Source organism: Sphaerodactylus townsendi, linkage group LG05, assembly GCF_021028975.2.
Source record: "Sphaerodactylus townsendi isolate TG3544 linkage group LG05, MPM_Stown_v2.3, whole genome shotgun sequence".
Taxonomy (NCBI): Eukaryota; Metazoa; Chordata; class Lepidosauria; order Squamata; family Sphaerodactylidae; genus Sphaerodactylus; species Sphaerodactylus townsendi.
The window spans coordinates 82,253,852-82,280,158 of record NC_059429.1 but is presented as its reverse complement, the minus strand read 5'-3'; the positions used below and the strand labels follow the sequence as shown (position 1 = coordinate 82,280,158).

Here is a 26,307-nt window from a genome sequence, read left to right as displayed (position 1 = left end):
CTTTTCCTTTCCTGGGTTAATAAGGAATACTAAAAGTATTGCGGGCACACAGAAACACAATGAACCCAATACAGAGCTCTGGCCTGCTTCACTGCCAGTGTCTACTCACTCTTCCAAAAAAGCTGGAGACCAGAGATCTGGAGGGGATAAGGGAAGGAGGTGGGGGGATGGCTCTTTCCTTCCTCAAAATGGTTCCAGTGTTCCTTCTCCGAAGAGAAAAAGAAGGCAAAGAGGTCAAGGACCTTTTGGCATCACAAATAGATATTGCAATTTTACCACTAAGAACATGCACAAACACAGCAATCCCCTGGTAAAGAGGAGAGTGATGCAGACAAGTCTAGGCTCCAAAGGTCAGCATCACTGCAGAGTGCGCACATCATCATCAACCAACAGAAAAGGGAAGGATCCGGCTTCACCTCTTCGCCCCAAAACAGGCTAATCCTGTAAGGGGGGGAGGGCGGTAACCTCCTGTCAGGTCAGCTAAGTGCCTTTTCAAACGCCTATCAATATTAAATGACCTGTTCACCAGGTGCCTACAGAGCTGCCGGCTATTTGGCAAAAATTCAGCCCCAGCACCGGTTGCGGCCACAGTAGTGCACACGAGCCCCTTTCCTGCATGCAATGTCGGCTGCGATGCCAGTGGGAACTGGGCAAACTGTTTGGAACGTGTAGCAGGAGAACAACGAAGGGCAGGAGAAGATCCGGGGGCGAGCCCCAGCGCTTGTCCCATCGAGGCATCCTCCCCCAAAGGGGAACCAAGAGGCTATGGAACGATATGCCGGCGCAACCCTCCCTATCCGCAGCTGCATCCAAAAATGCATTTGCTTCAAATATCATCATTCCCTTTCACGGCGGGGAGGGGGGGTCGGGGGATGCAGAAGTGGCGTGCTAAACCATTTTTTATTTTTAACAGGCGGCCGGGGGGCTTACCTGCGCAGCTCTGGGTGGTGCTTAGAGCAGGAGACACTGCAGCCCGTCCCTGAAGGCGCCGAGACACCCCCCCGCCCCCCCGGAGAGCACGCGGAGCCAGACGGGAGGGTTGTTCCTCCCCCCTGCCCGAACCGCGCCAAGCGAGCACCTGCAAACGTCCGCTTCTTCTGGCGAAGCAAGGAATAAACCAGCAGCTTCGCGAGGACTGCGGGCAAATCGCTTCCCCCACCCCCTTCGCCGTCCGGCCGCCCACCGCCTTCTGCTGGTTTCTATGGCAACTGGGTAATGCTCAACGCAGCCTGCCGCCCGCCTGCCTTCACCGGCGCCCCCCCCCCCCCACTTCCAGCCGCGCTCTGGCTTGCCCCCCATCCCTCGCCAACTCCCCCGTTTGTGTGATGCGCGCGCACTGGCGCGGAAAACTCCCCAAGCGCACTGGGCCGCGGCTGCCTCGGGAGTGCGTTCCCGCGCGCGGGTGGCAGAGGCAGCCCCAGTTCACCATCTTGCCCCCACGTCTTCCGGCACGCGAGTGCGCACGTGACTACAGGCAAACGGGCAACACGTGTGCTGTGCACCCGAGTGACATGTGAGGACACGAGCCTGGTTTGGAGAAGTCTGCGCCAGGCTGAAGGAAGACGGTGTCAAGCTGGCTTGGAAGTTTTGGCCCCGGTCTCGCGCAGCCTGGGAGATGCAATGTCGCAGGGGTGGCCGGGGCTGGACTTTTGGGAGGTGTTTCCTCCTCAAGAGTGCCTAAGAGTGCCCACTGGGGGCCCTGAATCTATCTGGTTTCGTGGGTTTGTTTGTGCAGACGGATACTTTGTAAACCAGTAGCGTGGCCTCTCACCAACTCACAGCCCTCTAAAGAAAGCAGTTGCAATGGAACTGGTGAGGCTCTCTCTGTGGAACTGGTGGGGCTTTCTCTGTGCTGGCCCCGGATTGTGGAATGGTGGCCTGTTATATTCAAGATGTGTATTCATAGTCTTGTGTCTTTGGATTGGTTTTTACAGTGGTGTTCATTTACTGTTCCTGTAGTTTTCCTTTTCATCTTATCTAGCAATTTTTCTAATTGTTTCTTGGTTTTTGGCTTTGTGTTTTGTTTTCTTATGTTGTGAGGCACCTTGAGCATTAATGTAGAGGCAGCCAGTAAACATTCTGTCTGTTGGTCGATCTCTCTGTTAATCCTTTCTCCATTTTAGAAAGTGAGATCCAAATTGAGTATATTCTAATGGCTCTAGAAGAGTGCTTTGTCCCAAATGTGCCTCTTGCATATCCACCAGACAGGGCATTCTTGTTGGTGCTTCAATAAAGTCTTGGTGTGCACTTCAAAAACACCATCCACCCCATGGAGTCTATTGCTGCAATACTTTTCTCATTGTTCTTAGATAAAAGCTCTCATTAAGGTTATCAGTTGCTCTTGATACAATTTTCGTCCAGGAATTTCATTCTCCATTAAAACGAGTCATTCCATGCCAGAAGGACTGGGGCATAAACTGCAGTGGGATTGGGAGCTGGGGTACAGAACAGCCCTGTCCCTGCTGTAGGAGGGAACACTGGATGAAGTGCTTCTTAAAGTGCTCCCCAGAGCAAGACAAGATGAAGCAATTTATCAGGTGGATCCACTGCAGGCTCATCATAGCAGATCATCTGCATTCATATATGCTAACAAATTCAAGAAACAGCATCCCCTCTTGCAGGGGAAAAAAATCTCATATTCGTGAGAAGATTTTGCAGTAGTTTCTGTCCTTGGAGGACCTGTTACTGAAAGGGGCTATGGGATGGAAGGATATAGGCTGGAGATAATTTCATCTCTTTATTGAAATTCTGGCAGCTGGTAACCGAGGGTAGATGGCACAGTCATGTGATCTTTGTGGAAAATATGTGTTGTGACTTTTTCTTACATTTTGAAAATAAATTCTTACTCATTTTACTGAAGAATGAGAATTCTTTTCTGCAAAGAATCAAGGGGCTGCATGGATAAACTTTTCTTCCCTGTGCAGGACTTCCTACAATCTTCTGTACATAGAGATACAGACAATGTATTATGGAATCCAAATCTTTCTGTTGCTAGGATTTTACATCTCATGGCAATTGTTTTCTCTTCATCTGGAAAAATGTGACTTTTCTCCCAATTAGTGCACTTACTGCTGTTATGAGTGCAATGTGGAAAGTAGATGCATGAGGCCCAGCTAGATAGTGCCTGACCCATTACTAGAGATGAGACATACATCTCTGCTCTACATCCCTGTGTATCTGGTGAGTTTAAAAACTGATTTAGAGGCTGTGTACCATTAAGTTGTATAGTCTAGTGGAATACTGCTTAATTCAGCCCTTTAAAAAGGTAATTATAGATAAGGCTATTTACCATTCTTCACCTGGCATGTTGTTATGGCTTTCCTACAGATATGAAAAGGCATTATTTTCACTGTATACACCCAAGATTATGAAAAGTCCATCTGTTCCAGAAATTTGCATTACTGCACATCATAGTGGGAGGCAATTCCAATAACATAGCCTGGCCCAACAGATTAAAAGTCTACCTCTCTCCAAATTCACCCTACTTCCATTCTGTGGCACTGGGATATAGTACTAAGAGGACTTGTGATCCATCCTATGAGGCTAAAATATGGCTTGTAGGTGCTTTTACTGTTTGCAAAAGTTTTATAGTCAATCTGTATAATAACAAAAATGTATTACATATAACCCTGCTCCCAGGGTAGTGTAATGGTTAAGAGTAGCGGACTGTAATCTGGAGAACTGGATTTGATTCGTTGCTCCTCCACATGACCAGTGGACTCAAATCTGGTGAATCTGTTGGGTGACCTTGGGCTAGTCCAGTTCTCTCAGAACTATGTCAGTCCCACCTAACTTACAAGATCCGTGTTGTGAGGGGGAAGAGAAAGCTATTCTAAGCCACTTTAAGTCTCCTTGTAGTAAAGAAAAGCATGGTATAATAACCAGAGGCATAGCAAGGGGGAAAAGTGCCCGGTGCACTGGTGTATCCTCCGCCCCGCCACACCCCCACAGGGGCGCGTGCCCAGTGCGTCGTGTACCCCCCTGTCTCCTTGGAGCTATGCCTCTGATCATTACCAACTGTTCTTCTTCCCCAATCTGTTGTTGGACGGAAAGTTTAAGCTATATGATGAACATAGATGCAGGGGTTTTGGGAAGCTTGTAATGTTTTGTTGGTACATTGTCTGTTCCTGCCTACTGTATTTGTTCCCTAAAGCAAAGAGCTAAGTAAATGTTTATTCCAGCAAACCTGTGAAGTGATCAGGCAGCTGTGACATGATTTGCCAAAGCATCATGGCAAAATGGAGATGTGGACCTGGATTTCCCACACCCAAGCCCAGTAAGATGTACAGTTGATAGGTCTTCACTGTTGAAGCATTCCTCTCTTCCCTGGAAGAGCCAATAAAGTGAAAAAGAATAATGGGGTGGGGATCTTCATGACTGAATGCCTTTTTAAAAACCCTGTGACTATTATCTGAGTCCATCACAAGTCCAAATTTGCCCATGCAGTGCTATGTAAGACAGAGAAGTTTTGTTGGTATAATTTCTGGAATATGTAACTAAGATTAACAAAAACCCTAATTAAACCCATCTGCTTTATCAAATTCAAATCAATCAATAATACTAGAGATTAAAAAATGTAAATATTTACTTGAGCCATATTAGAAAAGAAACAGACAAAAACAAACTATTTCAATGCAATAAATGCAATAAATTTCTAAAAGAAAACAAACAAAATACAGTCATTATCTAACAAATAAAAGTTTCCCCCAGCCATTATCTAAGGAATTTACCTAACATCCTTCTTTCTTGCTGTAAAAAACAAGAAGGCACAAATACAGCTTATTGGCTATTTGTCCCAGCAAGAATAAAAAAAATCTCTTGCCAAAGACCAAATCCCATTGCATCTTGTTACAGGCTGGAGAACCCCAGCCCCAAGAGTCCAATGGCATCTGGTAATCTGACTAAATTTATTTATTTATTATTTATTTGTTCCACTTTTATACCGCCCTCCCCCGGAGGGCTCAGGGCGGTTTACAACACAAATACAAACAATAAATAAGATAAAAATACTAAAAGTTAATATCAGTTAAAATGCAGCGCTACAGACCATAATCATTTAAAACAGATGGCGTTCAACCCATAACTCCTCTAGTTTCTCTAGGAGGGGAACAGCGGATCTCAGTTGTTAATGGGCACCTATCAGCAGCCGGCCTCCCCAAAAGCCCGGCGGAATAACTCAGTCTTGCAGGCCCTCGCCGAGAACTCATGTAGGTCCCAAGCTTGGGGTGCCGGACAGCTGGAGGAAGAGCATTCCACCAGGCAGGGGCCAGGGCCGTAAAAGCCCTGGCCCTCGTGGAGGCCAGCCGCATCATAGAGGGGGTGGGGATCTCCAGTAAATTGGCCTCTGCCGAGCGCAGAGACCGACGTGGGACATATGGGGCCAGACTACCAGATTACAGGCGCCCAGTGGCATTTTTCCTGGCTGAGTGTCAGGCTGGAAGGAAGCATTGAGTGAACTAAAACTCCTGTTTTTATACAATTTTCAGTATTAGTCATCTGAGGTAATCTTAAACCAATCTCCTGTATTAGCTGTTTGTCATTCTAGATAACTCTAGATCATTCAGCTAACAGACAAAACTGACAGGAACTACTTGATTAGAAAATCACATACGCTTGTTATAGCTTTGAAGTATATGATGTCACTCTCATAGAGCAAAGCAAACTCCCCTATAATAGCCTCTACATTTAAAGATGAACCAGAGTCACATCATTAAACTCCATTGAATGTTATTAGTTAGAATACTGGCTTTCTTATACAAAAGAACATTTATGAACATAACTTCTCAATCTAGAGAACAAAGTCCAGTTTTTGCATTCTATTAGCTTGTATCTTTTCTGGAACATTTATATTTAAACATTTAGAACATTTCTACCTTCTACTTATAAAGCTATATTTATACAAAACGTAAGGCACTTAATATTTTTTTTTCAGAATGCTATTTCTGCTGCTATATGACTAAGAGGTAGTCCTATAACTGTTTTGATATGGAGGACATGGTTTGAAGTTTAGATGGGGTGATCGTTTGTGAATATTATGTCTTTAGATTCCTCCCCACTTCCATCTGGAAAAAAAATCCAGTATGTGTCGTGCCAGAAGGAAGCAGTGAGACACAGTTCTAACACAAATGAAGACATATGAGTATATTTGTAGTTTCATCTTAAAAAATCATATCTTGGATTGTTCTCCATGGAACCACATCAAAATGACTGTAGGACTTAGTTCCATGGGATTTATTTAGGGCCAAACACAAATATAAGCAATTTGCAACAATAGAATCCTAAGCCTACAGCGAAAGAAGTATTGGACTGTCCTGGCCCCGCTGTCGTGGAAGAGCAAATTTAGATACTGGTATTTTTGAGATCAAAACAAGGGCAATGTTATCTCTGTTCTGAGGATGCTTTAATCAAATCTTCAATGCTTCTATATACTGTAATTTCATCAGGAGATGAGATCCACGACTGCCAGGACAAGATTGTTTCCTGTAATGATCATATTTATTTATTTATTTATTTATTTATTAGTTCCACTTTTATACCGCCCTCCCCCAAAGGGCTCAGGGCGGTTTACATCACAATAAAAAGCGGATAACAGAATAAAATACTAAAAGTTCATATCAGTTAAAAGCAGCGCTCCTAATTCATAATCAGTTAAAACAGATGGCTTCAGCTATTAACTCCTCAACTCCCCTGAGAGGGGAACAGCGGATCTTAGTTGTTAATGGGCACCTATCAGCAGCCGGCCTCCCCAAAGGCCCGGCGGAATAACTCAGTCTTACAGGCCCTGCGGAACTCATGTAGGTCCCGCAGGGCCCGGACAGTTGGTGGAAGAGCATTCCACCAGGCAGGGGCCAGGGCCGTAAAAGCCCTGGCCCTGGTGGAGGCCAGCCGCATCATAGAGGGGGCGGGGATCTCCAGTAAATTGGCCTCTGCCGAGCCTTGTAGAGACCGGCGTGGGACATATGGGGCCAGGCGGTCCCTAAGGTGCGAAGGGTCCCAGACGTAAGGCCTTAAAAGGTTAACACCAATACCTTGAAGGCGATTCCGAATTCAACTGGGAGCCAGTGCAAGGCCGGTGCAACACGGGCGTGATGTGATCTCTAGAGGCACCGCCCGTGAGCAAAGCGAGCGCGCCGCATGCTGGACCAGTTTCAGTTTCCGGATCAGCCTCAAGGCCAGGCCAGCGTAAACCGAGTTGCAATAGTCTAACCTGGAGGTGACCGTTGCCTCGACCACTGTGGCCACATCCGCCGGGGAAAGGAAGGGGAGGAGGCGCCGGGCCTGGCGAAGATGGAAAAACGCAACCCGGGTTACATGGGCCACCTGGGTCTCCATAGAAAGAGACGAATCCAGGTGGACCCCCAGGCTGCGAACCGAGGGGGCCGGTGCCAATGAGACCCCCTCCCACACCGGCGGCTGGAAGCCCTCCCCGGCGACCTAGCCAGAGGATTTCCGTCTTTGCTGGATTCAGTTTTAACCTGCTCTGCGTCAACCAACCAGCAACCGCCTCCAAACAATGCCGTAGAGCTGCAGGGGCGGCGTCTGCTCCCCCCTCCATCGACAGAATGAGCTGGGTATCATCAGTGTACTGATGGCACTCCAGCCCAAAGCTCCGTACCAGCTGAGCAAGGGGTCGCATATAGATGTTAAATAACAGCGGGGACAATAGCGCTCCCTGAGGCACACCGCAGTGAAGCGGGCACCTCAGTGAAGCGGGCACCTCCGGGAAGCTTGGTCCCCGCACCACACTTGCTGACTCCGGTCCCGGAGAAATGAGGCAATCCATTGAAGGACAGTACCCCGCACCCCGGAAACGGCCAGGCGGTGGGTCAAAAGATCGTGGTCGACCACATCAAACGCTGCTGTGAGATCTAACAACACCAGCAGCGCCGATCCGCCTCGGTCAAGCTGCATACGGTACATATGTCTATGTACTGTCAGTTGTCTATGTACTGTCAGTTGAAGAGCTGCCTCTTTCTTTTTCTTGAGAATAAGAGGTAGGCTTTTTTCTGCCCATGTTTTAATTGTTCTGTTGAAAGATGTTTTCATTATTGTATTAATATGTCAGGTTCCAATGTGGTATAGTGGTAAGGAGTGGTGGACTCTAATCTGGAGAACTGGGCTTGATTCCCTACTCCTCCACTTGAGCAGTGTAATCTGGTGAACCAGGTTTGTTTCCCTGTTCTTATTCATGAAGTCTGCTGGATGACATTGGGCTAGTCACAGCTCTCAGAACTCTCATGGTCCCACCTATCTTACAAGGTGTCTGTTGTGGGGAGAGGAAGGGAAGGAGTTTGTAAGCCACTTTGAGACTCCTTACAGTTGAGAAAAGTAAGGTATAAATCCAGACTGCTTTAAGCAATAAGTAAAACAAAGCTGCTTTAAGCAATAAGTAAAAATGATGTACAAGAATATCCATAATCACAGAAAATTGGAAATCTAAAACTACTAAAGCCATTTTCTGCATGGGTTATCTGCCCTGAGTTCAAGGTGTGTGTTTTTCCTATTTACTCACAACATTGTGATGCATTCATGCACGGCCAGGATTTTTGTTACTTTTCTTTGGTCTTTTCCACACTTGCATGGCTCAGAAGTTTTGAGAAAGATTGCAGTAAAACTTGGATGCCTGCTGTGAGGGGCAGAAAAATTCAGGATTTCTTGCCAATATGACAGCCATTTTCCCTAATGCTGTCCCTGTGGCAATGAGGGCTTTTCATTTTTTTAAAAAAAACATCACAGCTAGAATATTGTTATATTGATATACCATTGCAAAAATAGATATGGTAAGTCTCTATCCTCTTCCCTTGAAGAGATATAAGGGAAAATGCATATCTTCCTAAGGGAAGGAATTAGCTGGACTGTTACTTAAAAAAGAAAAGAAAAGAGAGAACTTTCTAAAACTATATTTAGAACAGTATATTGATATAAAAAGTTCTAGTGCTGATTTTTTTAAAAATCGCAGAAGCCCTGGTGGCCTGGGGAGGAAGATAGCCTCATCTGGGGGATTGGAGCAGGGAAACCTGTCATGTGGCAGCCTTGCTACAGCCTTGTGCTTTATCTGCAGCCACATCAGCAGTGGGGAAACCACTATAAAATCCCATCCCTGTGTGGAAGTACATAAGAAGCTTGAGCAATAGTCTGCCTTCAGAAGCAGTTGCATGGCGTGTTTTATCATAGGAAGGTTGTTCTGTTGCTCAGGATGGCTAAGATCAAGTTGCTCTGAGAATGTAAACCAGATCCCTGGTGGCGCTCTCTCTCTCTCTCTCTGTCTTAGGGACAGTCTCATCTTTCTTCTAAAGAGCACATTTGACTTCCTAATGAAGCACACTGGGGCACTCTGTCTTCAGCACCCTTCATCTGGCTTATTGTTTCCCATATTCCCTATTATAACAGGAGAGTAAATATAGGCACAGACAATAATTCGTTTACAGCTTGGGAATAAGGCAGAGAAATAACAATAGCTTTACTCAGGTTGTTCCTGACTCTACCTTCCTTCGGTACCTTGCTAAATTCTCTCTTTTGATGCTTCTTTCTTTTCCTTCATTTCTGTGCCATTCGTTTCCTTCTTTCTTTCAGCAATCCTCCTATTAGACATAGCTGAAGATCTTACAAGCAGTGGTTCTCTCAGTGGACTTGAGATAGGCCAGCCATATGGATCATGAAATTTTACTTGAAAGGAGAAGCCAACTCATGAAGGAAAAATTAGATAACTTTCCACCAGTATAGAAGGGTGACAAGAAAGCCCTTTCTTGGTTCTACAAAAGATCAGAGCAATAAAGGCAATAGTATAAGTGCTGTGTGCACACACTAGGCTGATTCCCTTGTGATATAAAACAAAAGTCCAGTCACGCTTTAACAGCATGTGAAGGAAAATCATACTGGAAATTCTTTTCATGGGTAAGATTATTGGGATGTGGGAAGACAGAGCAGCTTGGTGTGATTTTCCTTCATATATCTGTCAGAAGAAGTGAGTTCAATAAAACTCATATTGAAATAAGTGTTAGTCTTTAAGATACTACTAGACTTTTATTTTGCCAAGACAAACTGACCGATTAGGTACAAGGCATCTGCTATGTGAGGGGGCAAATGTGTGTCCCCACAAGATTTCTTGTATTTCCTCAAGCCCCGCTTTCACTTTTGTTCTCCCCATGGCAAGTGAGACCACTTCTAGCATGAATTTAATTTTGCTTTACAACCAGAGCAGGCAGAGTTGCCAGTGAGCATGGCTTTGGCCTGGACCTCTTTCCTCGGCCTACAGACAGCCCACCTAGTTTCCCCTTTATATTGCAACTACGAGTGCGATGAGAGTTAAGAGAACCAGGGAAAGCTGCAGAGGCCCATTGAGATCAGCAAGCTAGCTCCGGGGAAGGCAGAGAATGGTTCCTCATCTGTAAACAAGCCCATTGCACACTAAAGAGCCCCTGAAGAACCCTGAGGTAAGCGTTATATGCGTAATGGGCCACTAACTTGGTTACCCATTTGATTCTCTTGTGCCAATTTAAGTTACAGGTGAATAACCTAGTATAAGAGAGAGCAGTGCTTCACAGTGTTCAAAAAAACTGTTAACTTGATTTTAAGGAATTTTTAAAATTGGCTTTATTATCTGCCTTTTACTAGACAACTTTTTTACTTACACATGCTATACCCTTTTCAGGCTAAAGATGACAGAAGATTTGTGAATTCATTCACCAGTTCCTGGACCATTTTTGTTCTTGAATGCTCCGTTTGGGTCCTAGTGCCTTGGGGATAGCACTAGGTAGGTAGTAGGACCCAAGTGGAGCATTCTAGAGCAAAGACAGTCCAGGATATGGCTGATTAATTCACAGATCTCTTGAACAGGGTATGGTTTGAGTTTCCAGTCAAGTTTCCAATAAGGTGATTTTTACATATGTAAAACAAGCACATTCGTGGCAAACATTCACTAGATGGACTGGGTGATTTGACATTATATCTGGGCAAATGTAGCATTGGCAGACTTAGATAAGAGCCCCATTGTTCAGGTGCTGTATAGATATGATAATGAAAGCAGCCTTTGCATTGCACTGCTAAGCCTTATTGAGAAATGACTCTGCAAATCTAACAATATACGGCTTCATGTTCATTCACACTTGACACCTTCAGTCTAAGCCCAAATGTTGTGTGTGAAACAGGATTTAAAAATAGCGGTGTTATATTTGATAGCTATTTATCTAACATCGATCTACAAGACTCTCAGCACCATCCAAAAATGGTGGGTGTTCAGACATGGTGCTGCAGCCATGCCGGCTTGCCATTCCCAAGAAGGATTTCCAGCAGTGTGGGGAGGCGAAAAAACACAGAAAAGCTTCCCTGCTGCTGGAAAGCCTCCATTGGGCTTCATGGACTTATGCCACCAAAAAGGTGGTATAAGTCCCAAACCTTGGCTGCTGGCACAACGACCGGGTGGAAGCCGACTTGTCCTGGCTCCTCCCCTTGATCATGTCGATGGCAGGGGCGCAGGGATGCACTTAGCCCTTGAACTTTCCTCCAACAGTGGGGAGACATTCATCAGGTTTGAGAGCGATGCCAAAGCAGAGCCAGCTGACAGCTACTGCAGCTTGGAAGAAGAGGAGGAGGAGACAGCTGTCAGCAGGGAAGCTTCAGGCCACTAAGATCCACCTATGGAAGACCAGCCAGCTGTGCAAGTGCACACCATCAGCACCCAGGGCAAGCCCCTCCCCCTCCAGCCCTCCTTCCCTATTGGAGCAACACCACCCAAGAATCCTCTCCAACCTGGCCAAGTGCCAAAAGGCAGCCAGATTGTCAGTTTGTTGGTTGTAAGTAGCTCACAAGAACTGGACCAAAGGACAAGGCATGATAATGCAATCTTCCTCCCCTGGCCAATAAAGAAGAGACTGCAGACGGCTGACTGTCCACAGAAGGCAATATGTTGCCATGTCTCTGCTGCTCTGCCCCGGACCTGTGTCCTGCTCCTGAACCCCTGTAACTCTGCTTGTCTTTCTGGACTTTCTGAGCCTCAGACCTACCCTGAACCTTCTCTTCTGGACTATGCTGAATCATTTGCTGGCCAGGCCGGACTTCCATTTCTGCCTCATGTTTTGGACTGTGCTTGCTTCTACTGTGCGAAGACCTTGGACTATTGCTGAGCTACTCTTGACTCTCATGGCTCTCCATGCTTGCCTGGCAGCCAGACTGCTTCCAGCAGCAGATTTGCCTCCTCCACCACCTAAGGATGGAGCCATCTATAATTCAGTCCATCTTGGTTTGAAAAGTTCTTTCTTGTGTTTTTGAATATTGGGCCTTGGTTTGTAGCTAAAAGTGAAAGGGAGAGAGAAATGGACTTTCAAGACCAAATTGTGCGTGGCTTGCACATGTATGCATCTTTCCCTCTGATCCCCCCCCCCTCCTAAAACAAAGCATGTTCATTAAGCCACAAGTCTGAATGGAGGAACCACAGGGAGAGGAGCTGATTCACTTTTTTCTTTAAGTGTTTTCTATTGAGAATCCTTTCTCAGCTGAATTAAAAATAAAGGATAGGTGATTTTGTCTGGGAGAAGGTCATCCTCCAATTATTCTGCTCAAACTTGCAGCCTTTTAAGACTCTGTTTTGTTTTATGGAGGAAGTGTGTGGCGTAGTGGTTAAGTGCTTGCACTGCCACTCACATGGTCAGAGGTTCGAGCCCCCTGTGGGTCAGATATCCTAGCAGCTGGCTCATGGTCAACTCAGCCATCCATCCATTCCTTGGTCGGTAAACGAGTACCTAGCACAAAGCTAGAGGGTAAAGAATAGCCGAAGAAAGCAATGACAAACTACCCCACAAAAACGGCTTGCCTATGAAATCACTGTTTGCAGTGGTACCCCAGGGTTGGACACGACTGAAGGGGAAACTTTACCTTTTACTTTTTGTTTTATGAAGTAATGTTGAAGGAATAGGGGTGCAATTCTTTTGGACCTACAGTTTTTGCATTTTTTTTAACTGATGGAAATTTTCCACTGAACATATGTAGCTGCCACGCTAATCAGACCATTTATTTATTTAATTTGTACTCTGCCTTTCTCCTTGTTGGGGACCCAAAACAGCTTACATGGCTCTCTTCTCCATTTTACAACAACTCTGTGAGGAAGATTAGGCTGACGTCTAAGGTCACCCAGCGGTTCCATTGTCTCAGTATGATCTACTCTGGTTGGCAGCTGTTCTCTATGATCTCATGCAGATCAAAGTCTATCTCAGCACCTGCTGTGATCCTTCATACTAGGATCCTACATTACCTTTCATGTTTCTAAGTACCAGGGAATCTGTGTTTCTGCTTCCTGCCATGTAGAAGCATCTGGAAGCTCTTTACTCTTGGCTCTGTTCTTTTCATAGCTCTTTCCACCTTTTGTCGAAGAATGTGCTCAGCAAGCTTACAATCCCAGCCACCCTTTCCCACTTCCTGGGAGAATGCAGACGCTAAGCTATTTGTGTCTTTAATTAGAAGCACAGAATAATTGGGCCCTCTGCAGTTGCTTGCTCAGAAAGCAAATCATTGTGAAAGGCTGTGGTATTGTGCAGGTGCCACCAGAAATGCATCATCGTTTCACAAAAAAACAATCTGCCCTTTGTTTGCTAATTTCTGGCCCTTCAGGCATCCTCCGGAACTCTTTCCAGGGAAGAGGCATGGTCTTGGAAATAAAGGGCTCAATTTTTCTGGCAAGCTGCATGATCCTTTGTGGAAGCTGCTGTTTTTGAGGGCGGGAAAAGGGACTTTCAACTTTCCCAAGATCCCAGTCCTGTTATTAATTCAGAAGGGGTCCAGTTCTGGTGACCTGTGGTATGTACAGTTAATTGTGTCACCATGGCTAAATTTTATAGCCAGTTGACATTATGGAAGAGACAGTGCAAAATACAGACAATGATTAGTTGACAGTTAATCAGAAAGCTCCATGTTTTTTAAACTGGTAGGTTTTTTAAAAAAGCAGTCTCATTAGAGAATCTTTTCCTGATGTCCTGATGAGGAAAATATTGTTCATATCCTACAGTTGTAATAAAAATTATGATTTAACTACGTTTACCCCTTCTGTATGGCGTTCATGCAGTATCTGTCCTACTGTATAATTTTTGTGTTTCTCATTTTTACTGGCCTTTGGAATTGGAGTCCAGTGGCACTTCAAAGACTAACAGTGTTTTTCTAGCATAAACCTTTGTGAGTCAGAGCTTTCTTCATCAGATTCTTTTTATTTGTGCAGTCAACCACAAATAAGCACTTTGGTCTACCACGGGCAATGTGGAATTTACTCAGCTGGTATAGGTGTTAAGCTGCTAGATTGCAATAAAAAGTTCCTCTCTCCAGATTTATTCCATCCCCAGCACATTCAAGTTTGGGTTTTTTTGCCACCAAGAAGTTGGACACGAGAAGTATTCTTGTCTAGTTATGTGCAATCCAGACCGTTTATTTTGTGTTGCTAAGGGTGAAGTTATATGTATTATCGAAGGCTTTCACAGCCGAAATCAACAGGCTGTTGTGGATTTTCCAGGCTGTGTGGCTGTGGTCTGGTAGTTTTTGCCCATATCTATGACTGGCATCTTCAGAAGCATGTCACAGTAAGATGTCATTCTCTCCAGTTCCAGGTGACACTATATATGACATGTGACACAAGCAGTAGCGTATCTAGGGGGACCAGAGAGGGCAGACGACCCAGGCGCCTCTTTAAAAAGTCACATGGGTGCATTCTGCTGGTCCCCCCGCCTTTCCCCTAGGACAGGGGTAGGGAACCTGCGGCTCTCCAGATGTTCAGGAACTACAATTCCCATCAGCCCCTGCCAGCATGGCCAATTGGCCTGAACAGCTGGAGAGCCGCAGGTTCCCTACCCCTGCCCTAGGAGCAAGCAGGGCTTGGCAGGGGTGGGACAATGGCGGAAACAAACTGTCTGCTGCATTGTTTCCCATCCACCAAACCACTCCTGCCCACGGTCCTGCTCGCCCTCTCTGCTCATCCAGCCTGCCCCTCTTCCATCTCCACCCCAGCAGCTTCAAGGCACCCCTTGTGCAACTGGATACCTAGACCAGCCTGGTGGGTTACTGAGGGCAGAGCAGGGGCGCAGTTGGGGTGGAAAGTGCTGCCCGGGTTAACCTTAGGCACCATTTCAAGTAGGTATGCCCCTAGACACAAGTCTGATTACAAGTCTGACTCACAATTTCATGGTCATTGGAAGACTCACTTTAAAAACTACATCATCATTTAGTGACTGCCCCCCACCCAGCTTGTGTCATATTCACTTGAACCATAAGAGACTTTTCTTCAAATCAAGCATCATCTCCTACTCTATCAAGGATGTAGAATAAAACCTTGGAAATATGACTTGTTAAAGTTGTTCAAGCCCACGTAGGCATCTTCCTTTTATCTTGATAAACAAGAGTCAAATTAGGGTTTTTTAAGTGAAAACGGAGACTAACTACATAATACCAATTTCAGGAAAAGAACAATGTACCTTTTATAAACAGTCATTGGTTATAAGAGAAAAAGTATACAACTGGGCAACAGTTGGAAAAGATCTTGAGCAAAGTTGGAAAAGATCTTGATATATGGGGCTGGGGATCCCAGTGTTGATGGGACGGGGTAAATATGACGGTAGGCAGCAGCCTTATGATAGAAGAAGGACGAGATATGGATATGCTCGTTCGCCTTCTGACCTCCGTCCTATCCCAAGGAACGAGAGTGGTTGGGTTCAGAGATACCCTGCTTTGTCACTGGTGTTGATAAATGCCAGGTCCATCAATAACAAGACCGCAGTTCTCCATGATGTTCTCGGAGACCAGCAGATGGACCTGGCTTGTATCACCGAAACCTGGCTGCGTGAAGGTGAGACCATCGCTTTGGGTGAGATTACACCGCCAGGTTTTGCGTGCCTCCACCAGTCTCGAACCCAGGGCCGGGGTGGCGGGGTGGCAATGTTCATCAATGATTCTATCCCCTTTAGGACTGTCCCTGCTCCGGAGATCACTGGCATGGAATGTGTCAGCCTAGAGTGGTTGGCCGTGGAGAGGTTGGCGGTCCTTTTGGTGTACCGGTCGCCTAGCGCACCTGGGGACGGCCTACCACGGCTGCTGGAAGTGGTGGCTGACTGGGCGTTGTGGTTCCCCAGGCTCATTGTCTTGGGTGACTTCAATGTCCATGTTGACACCACTTCATGTACAGTGGCTGTGGACCTAGTGTCATCCATGGCGACGCTAGGCCTCTCCTTAATAAACTCTGGCCCCACTCATGAGGCCGGTCACACGCTGGATCTGGTCTTCGGACTGGGGGTTGATCTGGTTGTATCCTCTGTTGACAGAGTGCCATGGTCCGACCATTATGCCCTGAAGGTCCGGATGGACTTGCCACGCCATCCCTGTCTAGGCGACGGGCTGATTTATGCCCGCCCGCAGAGACTTATGGATCCAATTGGTTTCCTGAATGCTCTGCGGGATCCTGAACCTGCCGGCACACTCGATGAGCAGGTGGAGGACTGGAACTCCTGGCTCTCTGATGCCATCGAGGTTGTTGCCCCTCGGCATCCTCTGCGTCCCCGTTCTCGGCGGGCCTCTTGGTATACTGTGGAGCTCCGCCATATGAAACGAGGACTCAGATGTCTAGAGCAAGTATGGAGGAAATCTCGTGACGAAGCTGCGCGAACATCTTATAGGACGTTTATGAAAGCCTATGAGATGGCGACGAAGGAGGCGAAGAGGGTTTTCTTCTCCTCTTCTCTGGCGTTTGCTAGCTCCCACCCAGCACAATTATTTCGTGTGATTCGGTCTTTAACCTCTGTATCGGAGGGCTCAGTAAATTCTCAATTGGCTATTAGCTGCAAGGCATTCATGAGCTTCTTGGCAGATAAAGTCACATCACTTCGCCAGGACCTCCCCCCCCCCATTTTGTCTACAATTAGTGAACTGGAGGCTCCTTGCCATCTTCAGGCCCTTGTTTGGCCCAGTTTTCCCTGCTCTCCGAAGCCGCTGTTGACAGGGCCCTGGCTCCTGTTAGACCTACTACTTGTCCTCTGGATCCATGCCCCTCCTGGCTCATTAAAACTTGCTGGGAGGAGTTACGACCCCACCTGTTGAATATCATCAATGGCTCCCTTGAGCAAGGAGTCTTTCCGGGTGGGTTGAAGGAGGCAGTGGTCCGCCCATTCTTGAAAAGACCATCGTTAGATCCCAGAGATCTGGCCAATTACCACCCCGTTTCGAATCTTTCATTCCTGGGGAAGGTAATTGAGAGAGTGGTGCTGGAGCAGCTTCAGGGGTTCCTGGATGACACATCGGCTTTCGATCCCTTCCAGTCCAGCTTCCGTGCTGGGCATGGGACGGAGACAGTTCTTGTCGCTGTCACAGATACACTCCGTATGCAACTTGACCGAGGTGGATTGGCACTGCTAGTATTGTTAGATCTGACTGCAGCGTTTGATGTGGTCGACCAGGACCTTTTGGCCCACCGCCTGGTCGTTTCCGGGGTGCGAGGCAGTGTCCTTCAATGGATTGTCTCGTTTCTCCGGGATCGGAGTCAGCAAGTGTGGTGCGGGAACCAGGTCTCCTGGAAGTGCGCGCTTCATTGCGGTGTGCCTCAGGGAGCGCTATTGTCCCCGCTATTATTTAACATCTACATGCAACCCCTTGCTCACTTGGTACGGAGTTTTGGGCTGATGACACTCAGCTAATTCTGTTGATGGAGGGGGGAACGGTTGCTGCCCCTGCAGCTCTACAGCATTGTTTGGAGGCGGTCGCTGGTTGGTTGCAGCAGAGCAGGTTAAAACTTAATCCATCAAAGACGGAGATCCTTTGGCTTGGCTGCAGGGGTAAGGTTGGGAATTTCCAACCGCCGGTGTGGGAAGGGGACACATTGACGCCGACCTCCTCCATCCGCAGCCTGGGGGTCCACCTGGATTTGTCTCTTTCAATGGAGACCCAGGTGGCCCATACAACCCAGGCTGAATTTTCCCATCTTTGTCAGGCCCGGCGGCTGGCTCCCTTCCTCTCCCACGCAGACCTAGCCACTGTAATCCATGCAACGGTCACCTCCAGGCTGGACTATTGTAACTCGCTGTACGCGGGCCTACCTTGCGTTTGATCCGGAAGTTACAGCTGATCCAACATGTGGCAGCTTGTTTGCTCACGGGGGGTGCCTTTCGTGACCATATTCAACCGGTGCTGCGCCGCCTGCATTGGCTCCCAGTTGAGTTCCGAATCATCTTCAAGATATGGGTGCTGACCTTTAAGGCCTTACGCGGCCTGGGACACTCGTACCTTCGGGACCGCATTACCCCATATGTCCCTACTAGGCCTCTGTGTTCAGCAGAGGCCAATCTGCTGGTGGTTCCTGGCCCTTCAGTGATGCGGCTGGCCTCCACTCGGGCCAGGACCTTTTCGGCCCTGGCCGCTGCCTGGTGGAACACTCTTCCTCCAGCTGTCTGGGCCCTGCTGAATCTTTTGTGAGTTTGTGAGGATTTTATTGCTGACGCTGTTTTAGTATATTTATTGCTGTGTTTATTTTAATGGTCTTAACTGAATATGTTTTAACTCTATGTTGTTCACCGCCCAGAGCCCTTCGGGGGTAGGGCGGTATATAAAACTTAGAAATAAATGAATGAATGAATGAATGAATGAATGAATGAATACAAAATGAGTAGTACGTGCATCTTCTCATCCTAAAACTTCCCACCATCACCCCCCTTGGTGATTGGGACAGGCCTTGACAATTCCAGACACTAAGTTATCATTGTAACTGAAGTTTTCTTGTGGCACCTAAATCTCTGCTAGTACTCAGGATTACTATGATGTTGTGTAGAGATAAGAGATAATGACTTGTGGAACTGGATTGCTGTGAGGAATTCAAGAGCCAGCTGTCTCTGCTGCACTGAGGATGAAATCTACATTTGTTGTTTCCATGGTAGGGACAATTCCATATGACTTATTTGCTCAAGCTTGGATGCTGTTTGGAAGCAAATTACCTTTGCCCATGAAGATCCTTCCTGTCCTCTATATCTTTAAGGGGGGAGGGGGAAGCAGTGCAAACTTACCTACAGTGAAACTAAGAATGAGGCTGTCACCACCTAAGTGACAGTAACGAAGGAGGCATCTAAGGTGAGACAAGTTCCCATTTGCCATAACCTAGCAAGTTAGTCATCCTTCCTTGAAATTTTGGCATGCTCTTAAAAGCCCCAGTACTCACTCAGGATGGACCCTGTTTCTGTAGGCACAAGATTAGTGCTCAGGTATTACAATAGTATATTGCTGGTGTATTATAATTAATTATAGTGTTCATTGTTCTTCTAATACTAAATAAGATGGGAGGACAAAGGGACAAGAGTCCCCTGGCATCCATCTGCTGTCAGAGTCTTTGGGAGAGCTGCAGTGGAAATGCTTGAATTAGCATTTCCACAGAAGACACAAAAGCAGCCAAGAGGAGTTACAGTGAGAGCAGACAAGGCGCCCTTTAATCCAGTTACTAAAGCATTTACTGCTACAGTTTGCAAGAGCAGTAGATACTGAGCAAAAGAATTAATCTGCGGTTCCTAGCTGGAACTGAAGATACATATTGCTAGGTGATGGCATGAGGAAGGCCAGCCATTTTTGTATGACTGGTATATAACCAGACTGAGTGTTTCTCTGCAAAAGATATCTAAAATCAACAGATCAAATTGCTATAATATTAAAAAATAACATAAGTAACAAATAAATAAATAATGTACATTACAGCAAAACTGTATGGAAACGTCAATTAATAGGGCTCATATAACTCAGTCCAGCCTCCTCCCAAAATAATAATCTTCATAAATCCAGACAACAGCAAAATTTCCCATAGAAAGATACTATGGTTTCCTGCCTTGGAAGGGCAAAAGTTCTCTAGGAACAACTTTTTTTGTCTAGGCTATTAATTTCAATAAGATCACAATGCTCCAAACTGGTATAATGTTTTTAAATAAAAGACCCTCCTGCCTCCTCCAGCCCTCTTCTGAGAAACAACAGAATTTCTGCTTTTCCATATTTCTCCTGCTGCTACTGCAGAGCTAAACCAATGGTTGCAGCAGGGAAGAGGGATGTTTTTCTCCCTCAGGAGTTGAAAGCGAAAGTCCTATCCCTCCATATTTTCTGAGTCCTGTTTCTTCAGTCTCCCCTTAATAAAAAGATCTGATAGGTATATGAAGCAGGAGGATGCAAAAACCCCAGACAGGGTGGTTACATTCTAGCTTAAAGTTCATTGTACAAGGGTGAATCTTGCAAATCCCATGTTCACACTGACCCACTTGGAACTTGCTCATTAAGAGGTGGCATTGGAGGAATCTCCTAAATTTACAGTTCTAAATTACTAGTGGGTTTTTGAAAATGTCTTCCTGTTTAGTCTGTCACTGTTTTTAATGAATATCAAAAATTGCTATTAAGGACTTGGAGGCAATGCATCCAGGCTGGATGTTTGTTGAAGAATTCTGCCTGAAATGAAATATTAATGTAGAATGAAATATCTAATTCAAGTTACAAACAGAGCCTTGGCTACCCCCAGAGGGCATATCAAGGCAACAAAAATTAGTGCTGAAAGACTAGTTTTCAAATTCTCACCGGGTTTAGTTGCCCCCAGGGTTCCTTCCTTGCAGTTTATTCAGTAGCATCATACCCATTTTGGTATCATTGGGAGTACTAAATCAGGCTAGCTCATGAGAATTGCCTTGTATATCTAGATGAAGGAAAAGTAAAGCTTTTAGATACTGCAGAGACCAGTTTTCACATCCATGCCTGTTGGTGCTACACAAAGAGACCTTGTAACTTCCTTAAAGCTCCTGCTGTACACAACTAGATCAGGTAAAATGCTTCAGCACTGCTGGTGTGAAAAGGGGTAATTGCCCTCCAGGCATAGGTATAAATAGGTTCTCAACAGCTTTCTCTCAGCATATTGTGTAGAAGGATGCTAGTAAAAGCTGCAACTAGATCCTGGGAATATGTTATCCGTTTGTGATATATTAGCAGATGACAGGCCTAGAGACAGCATGGAAATATTAAATACTAGGAAATAATGCCCTTCGGGTTCAGTTGAACATTAATATACAATGGTGTACCAAACTAAGGTTACAGGCAGAGCCTTGACCAAATAGGAGATGTAAGGAAACAGGAGATGTAAGGAAACAGCAAAGTCTAGACAACAGATGTTTGTGAGTGTGAGAGAATATGAAAGTACTGATATCATCCTGAATTCCAATTAGGGATTTCAGTAAGTTCCATTACCTTATGGTAACCCAAACTGAACATGCCTTTTATTGCCACCGCTTCAAGGGGTGACAGTATAATGCTCGTTGATCATTTTTTGGCCTCTCCAAGCTAGAAAAGGGGCAGGAATGACATTTTTTTTACTGAAACAGCTTAATTGCTAATTGCTTTATGTTTTGTGAGTCCAGGCAGCAGAGTATTTTCTGATTCTGAGCCCAGAATTCTAACCTCACCACTGCTGTTATCCTCTGCTTTACCAAACTATTTTTGATTTGATAGAAAGGAAGTGAATGCGCTTCCTGAAGTGAAGTAGCTTTTCAGCTGTGCCAGAGCAGAAAGAGTGAAAGTATGACCTAAAACAGAATGAAACTGACAAAGATTCACCAATTTAATTTTGACACCTCAAACCACAAAAGGCCACTGAAAAATATTTTTTCTCAAATTACCACCACGTGGTCTAATTACCACAAATTAGGATCTGACTGAAAGGCTAGTTTGCAACAAATCCAGTTTCTCAGTACACAACATGTTTGGTTCCTAAAGACTCACAGAGCTATACCTCATAGGCATATAGCAAGGCATTTTAGCTACAAATTGAGTTTTAGGCAAAATTACACTTTTAAACTGTCACAGAGAAAAACATGTTTTTCTGAATTTAAAATTTACTTTTATTCAGACAGAACCAAGTGAACAGTAAAAATCAAACTACCTGGAAATGAAGATGAAATCACATAGCTAATACATATCTGCGCTTTCTAAAGGTTGAAACAATAATCCATTGTCCGCATCAAAAGCGAACAAGACCACAGACAGACGGACAACAAAACCCCCACAAACCATAGTGTAAACGTTTCTTCATAATGCCAGGAAAACTACTGGTAGAATCAGTCACATGGCTAGTTGGAGAATAATTGAGGTCCTTCAAGTCGTAGTGACCTGATAAGATCTCCTGGCCTTTAAGTAGATTAATGTTCTGATGGGTTCTTACCAGGAGCAAGATGAAAGGAAAGGAATCCAAAGATACACCAATTAAAACATTTGCTATTAGAAAAGCATTTTTCCCCCAGTAGGTATGTGGACAACTTTTGATATATATATATAGTGTACATATTGTGTACACATATATTGTGTACATATATCTCACTTAACACTAATATTTGAAGTGGGCTTGACTGAAAAACACATCTTGGCAAATAGAAGTCTATGGTAAATAGGAATTCCATTGCACATTTGTTTTGTTTAAGAAGGCTTACGCCTTCAGCAGCTGAGATTACCAAGATGGTTCTTATTTCGCCACTGTACTTTCAGCACCTGCCTTCCTGCCTCAGCAAGGTGCAAGGGATTCATTTATAAGATAGTCTAAAAGACTAAAAACATTTTATCCCAGCATAAAATCTTGTGGAATAGAGCCCATGTCTTCAGATGCTATGAGATGATTTCCATTTATTTTATTTAGAGGTTTTTAGGGGGCAGAACTCCTTTTCCAGACCTTTTCAAAATTAATGCAGGCAGGAGTCACTCAAGCATCTGAAGAAGTGGATTCTTGGTAAATGTAGAACTAAATTTTATAGAGTGTTCTGTTTTGATGTTGTCCTTACAAATTGTACCATATCAGTACATTATAAGTGAGCTTCTTTATGCCTTTTCAATTAATGTTCAGAAGTAAAAGTTTTTCATTACATTACATTAGTGACTAAAATATACATTGGGTATACAATTAGAATTACACAATCCACTTTAGAAGACAGTGCTAATGGAGATTGGGAAAAACACCCTCTCAGACTTTCCATTTCCCTGTTATCTGTTTCCCATCATCTATGTGGCTGTCTTAGAAACAACTAACATTGTACAGGGATTTAAACGTAAACCAAGAAGACCCAAACAGATTCTGGAAAGCTTTTCAGCTTCCAAATAACTGATTTTAGGATGCTGCTAGCTTTCTGTTTCTGTGCCCAGCTAGAGACAGCAAAACCTCACTGCATCCAGGATGGTATGCTAAAGACTGTGAAGGTGTTGGGAATTATGGTGATAGAGTTTCTAATCCTTGATTATAGACCTGATGGGTAGGCTTCAGCTGAGATGAGATTTACAGTTGTTACAGATATAACATCTAACACATTTCTTGTTGATTACAGAATACTTCCATAACATGTTCTGAATATACTCTGTTTATTTATGCAGTACCACTGATGCATTGCTATCCATGTTGCAGTTGACACAAGAAATGTATTAGATGTTATATTTGTAACAACTGTATATCTCATCTCAGCTGAAGACTACCCAGCAGGTCACAGACACAACACATCCATCAACCTCAGCTTGAAAGCTTTTGCATTAAATGAAGTTTCTCTATCTGCATAGCATATAATGAATCCCTTGCACCTTGCTGGAGCTGGGAGGCAGGTGTTGAAAGTAAAGTGGTGAAATAAGAACCATCTTTGTAATCTGAGCTGCAGAAGTGTAAGCCTTCTTAAACAAAGCAAATGTGCAATGGAAACCAAAGGCTGTTCTTTTTAATGAAACGGTCCTGTCCTTGTAAGAGTGCCCCATGAATGTCTGTGCTTTCCAAGAGCATGAATGAAATGATGGCAGAGAGGACAGTTGGAAACAGAACCTTATGCTCTATTATGAATCTTAGCAGTCATCTGATGGGGAAATGGCAGAGTTAATACTTATACCTTAAAATCCACAAAACTGAACAGATAGAGTGACAGCATGCTAAAGCTACACATCACAATTCCTGCCCTAACACATTCTGTCCCAAGTCATGTAGTGAGATGCCCTGGACCACCAAGATGATTGATCAGACTGGCTTAATGTGAATGTAAGCCACATATGACAAAAGATGATACTCCGAAAGAGTCAAAGAACTGCCCACCACATACCTTTCAGGAGTTGTTGTAGAGACCATCAGATGCTGTAGGCAAGGCAAGGTCTCAGCACTTGTCAGCTGGATGGCAGAGTGGCCGGCCTGCCTCACTTATAATTTAGGGTGCTCTGCAAGGACCTATACTGCATTCTTTTTTTCTTTCTCAGCCTCAGCCTGTGCATGTTGGAAGAAAGGTCACAGCAGATGGGGAGGGGGGTAAAGATCAGCGCAGAGATTACAGAGGCATTTTTAGCCAACCAATCCTTGGCCAGGCTCTGAGTAATGACTCGCTGACAGCACAAGGTGAAAACATTATTGCAGAGAAAGCAGAAAATAAGCCAAGGGCTGTTTATGTTCTGCATTTACTGGGACCCTCCCCACTTTTTCTTGCTTATGCCAGAGTGTCATTTGTCTATCCTTTTGCCTGGGGCCTTGTCTTTGTCCCCCTCTTCCTCTCCCATACCATCTATTTCCCCCTTCCCTTTATTTTATTTCATTCTGTCTTCCTCACAGCTTCATCAGTTTACTTATCCTGCCATCAGATGATCATGCCTGAGATCATGTGATGCTCTGTTATCTGCTGACTTTAAAGAAAATCCCAAGGCAAGCTTTTCCAAGAAAGCAGATAAAGATTTGGGAATTACAGATTAGTTTGGTGTATGTCACAGACTTCTAGCATGCACCTGGACAAGTCGTGTTGTTTTGTTCTCTCTGCCCATCCTCTGAGACATCACTGTTGTTGTTCATAAAAATGGTGCAAAGATGAGAGTACCGGTAACTCTGCAAAGAATACTGCTGTTCAGTGGATAGGTTTTATATCAGGAGTGGAGAATAGTAGGAAATTATTGTCTAGTTACCTGGCCTGGATGTATAATCTGGTCAATGGACAAACATGCCAAGATGGATACCACAGTAAGCAGTTTCAGAAAGCACAAAAGAAACTGATTCCCATTGATGAAAACCTGCTGTGAGAGAATCAGGCCACCAATATGCCCTCTTGTGGTGATTTGTTGTACTCACTACAGAAAATGCCTGAATGGTTAACACAATTCAAAAATAATATCAAAAAGCCTTCTATTTTAACCAATTTAATATCCAAAGCAGTTCTTTTGCAGTTGGTTAATAAAGATGTTATAGGACTCGTTCTTGACTGCGCTGCTTCCTTCTTTACTTTGTTGACACAGTAACCCAGAAAGACCCTAAACTGAGAAGTTTAGGCATTTAGGCCCTTTTCCCACTCACCTTTGTCCAAGGGTTGCCGCTAAGTAGTACTTCCAAGGCGGCCAAGACAATTCCTGGCGTATGCTCAAGGCCCGGCTTCCCGACCCCGCACTCTGCGTCAAGTGGTTATCAAAAAAACCGCCATTTCAAAAGGCTGTTAGGAATAGCGCCCAGGGGGCGCAAGAGAGGCAGCATCAGGGCGGCTGTGTTCTCGCCGCCCCTGAAGTGGGGAGGGCAGCTGGACCCCGCGCTACTTGAGGAGAGTAGCGTGGGGCTTAAGATAAGTGGGGAAAGGGCCTTAGTCTCATGTATACTCCATCTTTCTCCCTGGGACTCAAGGCAGATTACAATACAACTATTCGGTCAATCAGCAAGCAGATTACAAAATATGGTGATATTTGAGTCTAATGGCAAAGATTCCTAGAGTGGGACTGGAAATAAAACACATCATCCCTAAGAGAGGTGTTTCATAATGTGGGAACCACCACAGAGAATGCTCTGATGAGCAAAGCTGCTACAATAGAGCACAGCAAGAGAAGTGATCTTGCAAGTATGTGGGTTCAATGTTATCATCCCTTTGTAAGTAATAGTTAGAATCTTGAATTGAGCTGATAACTGACTGGTAACCAATGGTGTGTCTGCAGAGTGGGAGTTTCTGGGTTGTCATTAAGGGCAGACCTGTGAAGAGTGCATTACAGTAATCTAGCCTTGAGTTGATCATAAGATGGATTCTCATGGACAGGCCAATTGACTCAAGCCATCTTTCAAGGTAGAGTATTTGGTAGAACACTTTTTCCCCCAGATCTACCCCACCCTTGTGCTTTCTCCAGCTACCATCCACCCTTGGCATTCCACTCAACCCCACCTTTGCAGCTCTCCCTGTCTAGCTGCCTCCTCCCTTGCTGCTTTCCCAATCTACCTTCCAGTAGGCTTACTGGCTCAGCAAGGGGGATGGCGAGGGCTTCCTTCCTGACTCAGTGAAGGGGTGTGTTTGACTCGTAGGAAAGGGAATGCCCTCCCTTCCC

The 26,307-nt window shown here is 45.1% G+C and overlaps 1 protein-coding gene across 4 annotated transcripts in view; it reads right to left on the bottom strand.

Moving 5' to 3' along the window:
• Positions 1–24,251, bottom strand: part of PACSIN1 (protein kinase C and casein kinase substrate in neurons 1) — a 78,034-nt gene extending 53,783 nt beyond the window's left edge. Inside the window, exon 1 of one of the 4 annotated variants that reach the window (XM_048499003.1) lies at positions 24,078–24,251. The gene's annotated coding sequence lies outside the window, so the exon portion shown is untranslated. Of the gene's footprint in view, positions 1–930; positions 1,171–24,077 lie in introns of those variants that run through there. The other 3 variants (XM_048499004.1, XM_048499001.1, XM_048499002.1) reach the window with 3 other exon arrangements.
• Positions 24,252–26,307: the final 2,056 nt, after the last annotated feature.